At 40.6% G+C, this 12,323-nt stretch overlaps 1 long non-coding RNA gene across 1 annotated transcript in view; it reads right to left on the bottom strand.

Moving 5' to 3' along the window:
- The window catches only part of LOC138923437 (uncharacterized), a 33,497-nt gene extending 22,902 nt beyond the window's left edge, over positions 1 to 10,595 (bottom strand). Inside the window, exon 1 of the long non-coding RNA XR_011437038.1 lies at positions 10,409 to 10,595. This is a non-coding gene — a long non-coding RNA (uncharacterized lncRNA). The remainder of the gene's footprint in view (positions 1 to 10,408) is intronic.
- Between the last annotated feature and the right edge of the window lie 1,728 nt (positions 10,596 to 12,323).

Genomic DNA, 12,323 nt, shown 5'->3' with positions numbered 1-12,323 from the left:
TAAAAATTAGCTGAATAGAGAGGCCGGCCTGGTGGTGTAGTGGTTGAGTTCACGCGCTCCACTTCAGCAGCCTGGAGTTTGCAGGGTTGGATCCTGGGTGCAGACGTACACACCACGTATCAAGCCATGTTGTGGCAGCATCCTACATATAAAGTAGAGGAAGATGGGCATAGATGTTAGCTCAGCGCCAATCTTCCTCATCCAAAAGGGGAGGATTTGTGGCAGATGTTAGCTTAGGGCTAATCTTCCTCACCAAAAACACCCAAAAAATTAGCTAAATAGAATTTCTCTCCTTTTTTATTTCCTTTCCCTTTTATTTCAGACCAATTCAGTCCAAAAGTCATTATGAGGGGCCAAGGAAGGTAGGTGCTTGGTGAAGGTGTAAAGAGGAGCTGTGGTGGCCCAGAGCAGGGTGTCAGAGCCTAAGCAGGGTGAGGAGACTTGATCAAATAAGTATATACATTATAGCTAGTGGGGTCCGAGTTTTTCACTATCAGAGAAGGGACTTACGAATATGGAAAAGGAGAAAATTATCATGAACCCTATTTTGTTGGATTGGAATGGGAAATATTGCTGCATGTGCACACATGGTTTTCAATATATGTGGATAAACAAATAAATATAATTGTACAAGTACAAGTATATAAATTCCCCAGCTCTGGCTCCTGAAAGGGCCTGGGAGTAGCAACCTGATGGAAATGACCACACCTAATGCCAGGTCTTGGTTTCTAAATACCGTCCCCACCAAAGGAATCAGGGATCCTTGGGAAAATAGCTGATTGCAGAGCTCAGACGGGAAAAGTAAAAGATGATCCTGGAACATCATGTTCTGCCACAACTAAGGAAGTGCTCAGAAAAATGATGGGCACATGTTAAAAGGAAACAGAAGCCAGTGTGAAGAGGCTCTCACTGGCTAAATATGAGACAATCAGAGCATCAAAATAAATAATGAGAGTAGTGAATTAAAACCCATGAAACAACACAGGAATTTGTTACATAAATACATAAAAATTTACGTAAATGGGGAAATTGAAAGTTTGATGAGGAACGGAATATTTACATAATCTCAAAGTACCACCCCCCAAAATACTTCCTGATTATTAAGGAAAACAGGTAAATTTACATTGGATAAGCCTGGCAATCTTAACCAGGTGATCACAGTTAGCATCACTCGTAGGGGACAAAGTGAAACGTGTGCACTGACAGACTGCAGGGAGCCACACACTACCACTCAGTGATATCCCTGCCAGAGAAACACAGCCAGAGTCTACTCATGAGGCGGCATCAGACAAACCCACAGTGAGGGGTATTCTATGTTATGACTAGCCTGCAATCTTCAAAAGTCTCAAGGTCATGATAGTCAAGAGAAGACTTAAAAACTGTTCCAAATTAAAGGCAACTAAAGAGGAATGACAGCTACTGTGGTCAGGGAGGCAGAGATGAGAGGGATGCAGTCACAAGTCGAGGAATGCCGGCAGCTCCAGAAGCTGGAAGAGATAAGGCTGTCCCCCACAGCCTCTGGAGGCAGCAGGCCCTGCTGACACCTTGATTTAGGCTCAGTGAAGCTGGTTTGGACCTCTGGCCTTGAGAACTATGAGAGAAAAGATTTCTGTTGTTTTAGACAGTTTATGGTAATTTGTTAAAACAAGCCTTGGAAAGTAAGACAGAATCATTCTCTAATGCTTTGTCACCACAATGGTGCTGGTGACTTACCAAGAAATGGCTATTGCATATCTGGCTGTCACCGATGAACTGGAGCCAGAGTGGGGATAGTCAACATTTCCCGTGCCATCATGCTTGAGGCTCTGAGGAAAATCACAGATCTAATATACTGTTAAAGTGGCTTCATCTTCAGAAAGAAGGCTAACGGTAAAATACTCAATATTCCTGAAGAGCTAGATGTCCTTGTGAATAACTGAGGATTGTGCTCCCACCCACAGCTCGAAAGGGTTGTACGCAGCTTTATTACATTTCTTTCCCCACAGTAGGATGCCACAGAGGCACCGCCTGATCTAACAATTCAGCTGTAGCAGCGTCTGTTAGTCAGGTTCTCCAGAGGAACAGAAGCAACAAGATGTGTATATAGAGAGAGAGAGATTTATTTTAAGGAATCGGCTCACATGATTTGGAGGCTTGGCAAGTCCAAACCCTGTAGGCAGGACGCTCACGGAGGAGCTGCAGCTTGAGTCCAAAGGCAGCCTGCTGGCAGAATTCTTTCTTGCTTGGAGAAGTCAGTCTTTTTCTATTAAGGCCTTCATCTGACTGGATGAGGTCCACCCACACTAAGGAGTTAATTTGCTGATTTAAACTCTACTGACTTAAATGGTAATCTTACTAAAAAATACCTTCGCAGAAACATCCAGAATAATGTCTGACCAGATATCTGAGGACTGTGGCCCGGCCAAGGTGACACAAAAGTTAACCATCACATAGGGAAGAAAGAACCCACTGTCATTGGGCTGGACGTCTGTGTAGAATAAGAGAGCATCTTTTTGTATTCAAGGTCCTTCACTTTTGTCGCATGTCGTTCGGCGATGTGTATACTTTTATCTCGTGTTTTTTTACCTGGTTTCCATTTTCAGGAGGAAAAGCAGCCTTGAGCATCATCAAAGTTTGGGGCTCGTTTTGCCAGCATGGCTAATGCGTTGTGTAACCACCTCATTAGCATAAAGGCATGGGGGAAAGTTCCTTACTAGGCATTCACGGAGGGAGAAATCTAGGCCCCTCTGCTCTTACGGACCTGACTCGAGAAACATCACTCTCAGGACCAGATCTTATAGGAGCTAGAAAAGAGACCTAAGATGTGAGGATGTTTTCACCTAGAAGTTCTCAACTGATTTTGTTTAGGGCAGTCTAATCCATTCACCACGGAAAAGAAAGAGCAGAGTTCAGCCGTGGCAGAACTATAGCCCACCAGCTACTCACTCTGTTTCAGAAGATGATGCTGTATCTTCTGCCAGAGACAGAAATGACACTCGCATCTTGGATCATGTTGCCATAACCAGGAAAATGAAAGTCAGTCCTCGACAGGGCTGAGAAGTGTCTTTGCTCTCAGGGCCCAGTTCTCTGATCTCTCAGGAACACCAGCTATGGAAGGATATGTACCTCAAGCAAGAGAATCAGGGGGATAATGAACTGAGCCAGTCAATAATCGTCATAATGATGAATTCAATATCAATTTGTATCAGATGCTGTTCTGGGAAGTAGGGAGGCAAAATGACAAGACATGGCCCCTGCTCCTCAGTCTAGTGGGAGCGACAAATAAATAAGTCACTGCGACACTTGAGTGACAGAGCTGCATGCAAAAAGTTGACAAACACAAAGGAGGGAGTGACTAACTCTGTGTGAGAATCTAGGAGGGTTTCACAGAGGAGGGGACCTTTGACCTGCTTCTTGGAAGATGCTTAAGAGTCCAGCAAGAGGAGTGACAAGAAACAGAGGATTCCAGGAACATGGGGTTTATTTTTTTATTTACTTATTGGTTTTATTATTGATTATTAAAGTTCTGAATATTCACTTAGAAAAATATGGAATGTACCAAAAAATTATAAAGAAGTCAAAAACAATGACAAAAAAAAATGACCTCCACTATCTAGAGGGAATATGGCAGCAATAATTATTTTGCTATAATTCCTTGTTTTCTTTTTTTATGCATTTTAAATATAAAATTGTGTTTATAATGTATTTATAACTTTGTATATTGTTTATTCTCAAAACATATTCTGTCATTAAAAAACTTGGTAAACCAATATTTGATAGCTTCTTAAAATCTCACCAGATTTCTCATAATATATGTAAACATTAATCTATTGTGGATTTTTATGCTCCAAGTTTTCATTCATATAAAAGATGTCTTTGTGTATAAATTGTTGTTGTATTTTAGAAGTGGAAATCCTGGGTTAAGGTATATGAGCATTATCACTGTTCTTGATAACTAGCCATATTGCTTTCTTGAAAGGTCACAACAATTTAAATTATCACTAGCAAAATTTGAAAGTGCCTTTCCTACTAAACTCCTACCAACATTGCACAGAATTTTTAAAAATGAATTTTAGAATATATTCAGTAAAGTGCACTAATCTGAACTGTTAGCTCACTGGAATAGTATCATTTTTTAATATTTAATAACTTAATAGGGACAAATCTATGTTTCTTTTCTTTCTAGTAGAGTTAACTGTTTTCTAATGCTTATGACTCTTGACCTTGCTCTTTTGTGAACTGCTAGCTCATGCCATTTACTTATTGAAGTCTAAGTGGTTTTTAAAAATCTGTATGTTTTATTTATATTGCCATATTTGCTGTAAACATCTTTCCCAGCTTGTTGTTTCCTTTATTTTTTAATGCTTTTTTGGTGAGGAAGATTGGCCCTGAGCTAATATCTTTTGCCAATCTTCCTCTTTTTTTTTCTTCTTCTTCTCCTCAAAGCCCCCCAGTACATAGTTGTATATTCTAGTTGTAGGTCCTTCTGGTTGTGCTATGTGGGACACCGCCTCAGCGTGGCCTGATGAGCGGTGCTTGGTCCACACCCAGGATCCAAACTGGTGAAACCCAGGCCATGGAAGCAGAGCGCCAGAACTTAACCACTTGGCCACCAGGCCAGCCCCTATTGTTTCTTTTCCATTTTCTTTGTGGTGGTTTTTGACAGTCAAAGCTTTTATTGTTTGTGTGGTCAATTTTTTTAACCTTTTCCTTTGTAATTGCTTTCAAGGAGAATTCGAAATATTTTTGGATTTCTTCGAGACTTCTTTGACTTATGGGTTATTTAGGAGTATGTTGTTTAATTTCCAAATATTTGGGGAATGATCCAGCTATCTTTCTGTTATTGATTTCTAGTTTGATTCCATTGTGGTCTGAGAACATTCTTTGTATTATTTCTATAGTTTTAAATTTGTTAAGATGTGTTTTATGGCCTGGAATGTGGTCAAGCATGGTGCGTGTTCCACGTGAGCTTGAGAAGAATGTGCATTCTGCTGTTGTTGGCTGGAGTGTTCTATACATGCCAGTTAGATCCAGATGATTGACAGCGCTGCTTAGGTTATCCATCTCCTTCCTGATTTACTGCCCGCTTGAACTATCAGTTACCGACAGAGGGGTGTTGAAGTCTCCAACCACAGTAGCAGATTTGTCTATTATTCCTTTCAGTCCTATCAGTTTTTGATTCCTGGATTTTTATTTTTATTTTTGTGAGGAAGATTGGCCCTAAGCTAACATCTGTTGCCAATCCTCCTCTTTTTGCTGAGGAAGATTGTCACTGAGCTAGGCAATCTTCCTCTGTTTTATGTGGGGTGCCACAGTGTGCCTTGACAAGCAGTGCTAAGTCCATGCCGGGGATCCGAACCTGCGAACCCCAGGCCGCTGAAGCAGAGCACGTGAACTTAACTGCTACGCGACTGGGCCAGCCTCCTGACTCCTGTATTTTGATGCTCGTTGTTAGGTGCTTATGTGTTTAGGGTTGTTATGTCTTCTTGGAGAACTGAACCATTTATGATAACGCCTGATTATATTGATATCATATGATATATTATATTGATATAACACCTTATTTTATCCCTGATAATATTCCTTGTTCAGAGGTTGGCTTTGTCTGAAATTGATGTAATACTCCAGCTTTCTTTGATTAATGTTAGCATGGTATAACTTTCTCCATTCCTTTACTTATAATCTGGGTCTTTATATGTAAAATAGGTTCTTGAAATCAGCAATTCCAAAAGTCCCATGCACCCCTGTGTTCATCGCAGCATTATTCACAATAGCCAAGACATGGAACCAACCTAAGTGCCCAGCAACAGATGATTGGATAAAGAAGATATGGTATATATATATATATATATATATACACAATGGAATACTACTCAGCCATAAAAAAGGACAAAGTCGTCCCATTCATGACAACATGGATAGACCTTGAGGGTATTATGTTGAGTGAAATAAGCCAGACAGAGAGAGACAAACTCTGTATGACTCCACTCATGGGTGGTAGTTAACATATAGACAAAGAGAACTGATCGGTGGTTACCAGGGGAAAGGGGGGGGTGAGGGGAGGGCACTAAGGGTGAAGTGGTATACCTACAACATGACTAATAATAATGTACAACTGTAATTTCACAAGGTTGTTAACTATCATAATCTTAATATATATAAAATAGGTTCTTATAGTTAGGTCTTATTTTTTTAATCCACACTGACAATCTGTCTTTATTTGGTGTATTTAGACCATTCACATTCAGGCCTTCACCATGAAAACCTGGGAGGGTTCCCAGAGGTAAAAACCACAAAAATGTGGGGACTCCCAGAGCCAGCCGTGTGGCTTAGTGGTTAAAGTTCTGTGTGCTCTGCTTTGGTGGCCCAGGTTCACCAGTTCAGATCCCGGGTGCAGACCTACTCTGCTCATCAGCCATGCTGTGGAGGCATCCCACATACAAAGCAGAGGAAGGTTGGCACAGATGTTAGCTCAAGGCTAATCTCTCTCAAGCCCAAAAAAAAAAAAGGGAAGATTGCCAATGAATGTTAGCTCAGGGCGAATCTTCCTCACCAAAAAAATTAAATAAATAAAGTGGGGACTCCCCCAAAAACTATGGCCCCCCAGGAGTTTCTCACTTATGCTAGTCCCACACTCAGCCTCTGGAAATTGATTCAAAAGTACCTATTAAGTGTACAATTCAATGTCAATGAAAATTTGGGCCAAGGAGACAATGATTCATCACATCTGAAAGACCGTTTGTTTTCGGATACACAACATGGCATAAGCATTCTGTCTAAAGAGTGTCTGTGAAGCATCCCTTTAAAATGGACTTGTGTCTATGGACACCAAAAGCATCCAGCCACTTTAGACCCATGGAAGACCTCACGGAGTTGGCTGGGAGATCCTGGGAGCAGAGAGCCAAGCAGGAGTGACTTGGAAGGCAGAGTGGCTTAAAAAAAGGTGGCCTTTCCTGCAGCCCCTTGGGCTATGCTTCTGGGGAGAGCATCTCTAAGAGCTTCTCCGAAACAGCAAACTAAGCATGAATTCTACACCTTCTAACCAAAGCACCCTCCCTTTATCCTGCTGGTGGCCTTGTCTGTATCTACTTAGAGCTGCTCAGTTTACAGCTCCGGCCAACGTCACACCGTGTCATTATACCCTAAAGGAATTTCACAGTCCCAGTGTACCTTCCTACTGTGCCAAATGAGTAAAGGTTCCAGTCCAATTTGAAGCACAGTAAAAATCTGGACAGCTCTGAGTGCGGTCACCTGGACAGCCCCGTGCAGCTCACTGAAAGGACTACTAAATGCATTGTGTTAATTATATGACTGCAAGATTCAAGCCATGACAAAACTAACGTAATCAAGACAGTGGGGTACTGGCTGCATGACAGGCATATAGATCAATGGAATAGAATTGCACATCCAGAAATAAACCCTGTATTTTCAACAAGCATGTCATGAAATTTAGTGGGAAAAGAATAATTTTTTCAACAAATGCTGCTGGGACAACTGGATACCCATATGCAAAATAATAAAACTGGACTATTGCCTCACAAAATACAAAATACAGAAATTAACACAAAATGAATCAAAGACCTAAATGTAAAAGCTCTAAAGCTATAAAACTCTTAGAAGAAAACATGGGCATAAATCTTCATCATCTTCAATTAGGCAATTGTTTCTTAGATATAACACCAAAAAGCACAACTGACAAAATAAAAAATAGATTAGACTTCATCGAAAATTCAAGGTTTTGTGTTTCAAAGGACACTATAAAGAAAATGAAAAGACAACACGAGTGGGATCAAATATTTGTAAATCATATATATGCTTATGGAATAGTATATTGAATATATAAAGAAGTCTTACAATTCAGCAATAAGATAAACATAACCCAGGAACCCGGATCTTTGTTTCTAATATGATTCTTCAGTGGTATCAGTAAAAGGAACAGGGCTCCTCAGAGAAATGGCTGATTCTAGGACTGATGCGAGAAACACACAAGATGAGCCTGGAGCACCTTATAGTGGCAGAAAGTAAGGAAGTGCTCAGAAGTACACACACAGTAATGGAGATAAATCAGAGGGACTTAGAAGCATGAAAGAGCTCCCAATGGTCTAAGCTGGAACAGTTTGAGCAAGAAGACAAATAAAGTCGTATTGGATTATAAACCAAAATATGAAATAAATATCCATGAGTCCATAAGAATATGAATAGATAAATAAATGAGGAAGAAGAGACAAATGTTGCATGCAGAAAAATTCCAAATAATTTATGTATATATTCTGCCTTCAAGAGGAAGCACATAACTCCTTACTTCTTAGATGTGGGCTGTGCATTGTGACTTTCTTGCAAAAAGTACAGTACAGAAAGGGAGATGAAAGGAACGGCACAAACACTGCCTCAGCCAGGTGATCAAGGTCATCATCAACAGTGATAAGCCTTGTCAATGGTGTGTGCTGAAAATGGCGCTTTACCTCTGTGGCCTTCCACTCCAAGACACGTAATGCCAGTCCAACCATGAGAAAAATGTCAGAAAATCCCAATAGAAGGACATTCTGCAAAATACTTGACCAATATTCCTCAAAACTGTCAAGATCATCAAAAGCAAGGAATGTCTGAGAAACTGTCACAGACAAGAGGACCCTAAGGAGACGTGACAACTAAATCTAATGTGTTATCATTAGTTGTGACAAATATACCATCCTAGTGAAGATGTTGATAATAGAGGAAACTCGGTATGGTGTATATAGAAACTCTTTGAACCGTCTTCACAATTTTTCTAGAGATCTAAAACTGTTCTAAAAAGTAAAGTTTATTTTTAAAAAGACACAATGAACAAAGTTAAAAAAAACAAATAACCCAATTTAAAAATGGGCAAATATTTGAATAGACATTTAGCCAAAGAAGATAAGCAAATGGCCAATAAGCACATGAAAAGATGTTCAATGCCATTAATCTATAGGAAAAGGCAAATCAAAATCACAATGAGATATCACTTCACGCCTACTAGGATGATGATAATCAAAAGATACATAATAACAAGTGTTGGCAAGGATTCAAAGAAATTGGAACCCTCATAGATTGGAAGTGAAAATCATGCAGCATATTGGAAAACAAATTGGCAATTCCTCAAAAAGTTAAACATAGAGCTACCATATGACCCGGCAATTCCACTCCTAGGTATATGCCCAAGAGAATTAAAAATATATGTTCACATACAAACTTGTACATGAACATTCATGGCAGCATTATTCATAATAGCCGAACAGTTGAATCAATCCAAATATCTATCAACTGATGAATGGATAAGTAAAATCTAGTACATCCGTACAGTGGAATATTATTCAGCTATAAAAGGACTGAAGTATTGATACGTGCTAATGCATGGACAAACCTTGAAAACATTATGCTAAGTGAAAGAAGCCAGACACAAAAGCTGCATATTGTATGATTCCGTTTCTATGAACTGTCCAGAATAGACAAAGCCATAGAGACAGAAAGTAAATTAGTGATTCCAGAGGGTAAGGGGACTGAGAAATGGGAACGACTGATAGTGGTTGCAAAGTTTCTTTGGAGGGTAATGGAAATTTTCTGAAATTCCATAGTGGCCAACTTTGTGAATATACTAAAATCTACTGAGTTGTACACTTAAAATTAATAAAATAAGAAAAATAAGATTCAAGCCATACTATGAACTGTCCTCACCATTTTCTTCCAAAGAAATATGTGCTATGTGTGCGTGTGTGTGTGTGAGAGAGATATGCTATTTATAGAGAAACTAAGGCGCCATGTGAACAGCCGAGCTGCCATCAACTTGATCAGCAATTGCTGGGCACCTGCTTTAGGTAGGGCCAATACAATTCATGTCCCTACAGAAGGTAAAGCAAGAAAGGGCAAAGAACATTCTCTTCATCGAGGCGGAGTTCAGGTTAAACACAGAGACATATCTAATAAAATAAAACAACTAGTGGAAGCTGGGTTGACTTTGACCACTGATTTAGAAAACTGCAGGATTAGTATGATTACTTGTATCAGAACTGGCTGTTAACACAGCAAAAATATTAGATCTACTCTGTGCTCACCATTTCTACGGCTACATGGAGTAGCCTGCGTTTCCATGGGCAAATGGAACACGACATCAGAAGCCAGATTTAAGTAATAAAGACCTACGACAAGTGATGCTTTTTGTGTTTTTTGCCAAATATGAAGAAGCAACGCTTCAGGGTGAGTTTTTTTAACTGGGGAGAGAAAGAAGGCTACCTGATTTCCCAATCTTGAGGAAAACACTATAGTTAGAAAGAGGAGCAGAACACAAAAGATATGTAAGAAAGTAATGACGAGAATGCACAGGGTGTCAGCATGAAGACCCTCTCACAGCACATCAAGAGATTGTAATATGTCTGACCTGTATTCACAGGTACAGGAGGGGAGAGAGCCTCACCTCAGGCAATCGTGGTCTTTGGGAAGAAGAAATGGTATGAGGTCCAGGCCAGAGAAGGCTCGTGGAGTGGGCAATGGTGGGAAAGTCTGACCAGCATTCAACTGAGGCGGAAACTCCCTGACGGAGCTGTGGCGATGGCCCCGGCTGTGTAACAGAATATGAGACAAGGACCCAGCCAGCCCTGACCTGGGAAATGAAGTCACTGCTGGTTAAATGGCCCAAGCTGGTGGTTGCCATGGAAACCATAGAACTCTTGCTTTCTCAGAACAATGGGAAGAGACAGGCCCAGCAGTCTGCGTGGGGGAAAGCAGAGCTCAGACGCTCTTGCTTCTAAAGCCCACGTCAGGGTCATCTTCTCTTCCACCCTGGCTATAATAATCCCTGGACTCCTCCCCACCCGGCCTCTGTGAAGAGGCAGAGTGGGAAACAGAGACTCAGGAAAAGGTCTTTTTGTACCTGGTTTCATTGACAAAATGCCAAACACTAACCAGAACCTGGCTAGGCCAAGAACTCTGAATAAGACTCTTCCCATATTCCAAACAGTGAAGAGAAGTTGCTACTGAGTAGAAATATAAATGGCTACCTGGGTAGCAAGGTGGATGTGTGAACACCTGGAGTTTAGGCCTGTTGGGTATCCAATCCGCCTTCAACTGGTAAAAGCATCCTGATTTTCCTTTGAGATATCACCACTTCCTCATTCTTGGTCCTTGTGGTTCAGGTGGAGCCGTCCCCAGCCCACAAAATAACAAGAATGGGCATGTGACTCAGATGCGGCCAGTGAGAGCATAGTGATTAGTCCACAATGCCCAAGCTACAGCAGTGAGGTCATAGGACTTCGGCTGAAGCAGTAAAATTGGAGCTGCAGGAGATGTCTTCCCTGGCTGAATGGAGAAGCCCATCTGCAAAGGAAAGAGATGAGGCCAACTGCAAAGAGAAAAAGAGAGCCACAACGTCATTCGACTCTTGATCGAGCTGTACCTGAAGTTACCTTAGATATCCCAAATTACAGGAGCCTATCAGTGATCTATTAGGTAATCTGGCTGTTACCTAATAACTGGATTAGGTTATTTTTCCACTTTGATGAAGTAAAAGAGCTTATCAATACAGTAGATAAATTGGATCACAACTTTTGCTAAAATTTCTGACAGGTGATTTGGTATAGGCATCTCCAGCATACAAAATAGACTTTGTCAAAGCCTGCCAAATGACCATCAATTGACCAGCTAGAGAATGCACATGAAATCTAAAGAAAGGACAAAGAAGTTAAATTCTGGAATTCAAAAGAAAAAACAAGCTCTTAAATTACTTTCTCTTTTCTGAATTGATCAAATAATAGGGATTATAATTATAATGATGGCAAATAAAATGTTAATCTATTGTTAAATTAATAACTAACAACTATTATTACTGGAAAAATTAGCATTTTAGAATCCATTTCTCTGTGCTGGTACTGCGCAAATTTCTTTTGTATTCATAATCTCCCTTAACTCTCACCCTAGTAGGGAACTAGCATTATTTCCATTTTACGGATGAACGATTTGAGGCTGAGATCATTTACAGATGTGCCCGAGGTCCCCCTTTGGATTCTCGACATCTGACAGGATACTTTGCTGAGTACTATCTTATAAGACAGCTAAGACCTGACTTTGCCCTCAAGGAGCCACAATTCAGTTGGCACTAGCAAAAAAAGGGCAATGTCATATGTGGGTAAGTGCCAAATTAATGGTACAAACCATGGATGTTGTAAGATTTCAGTGGAGAAAAAGATTGCCATAGGCTGGAAAGATCAGAGAACATGAAAGAGGTGAGTTTTGGGCAAGACCCCAAAGAAGGAACGTAGAGAAGAAGCAGATCCCAGAAAGGAGGGGACAGCACCAAAGTCGCAGGAGAAAGAGCAGCCTGGCCTTGTGGGAGC

Source organism: Equus caballus, chromosome 3 (assembly GCF_041296265.1).
Source record: "Equus caballus isolate H_3958 breed thoroughbred chromosome 3, TB-T2T, whole genome shotgun sequence".
In the NCBI taxonomy this organism is placed as follows: domain Eukaryota; kingdom Metazoa; phylum Chordata; class Mammalia; order Perissodactyla; family Equidae; genus Equus; species Equus caballus.
This window is presented reverse-complemented; position numbering and strand designations above follow the sequence as displayed.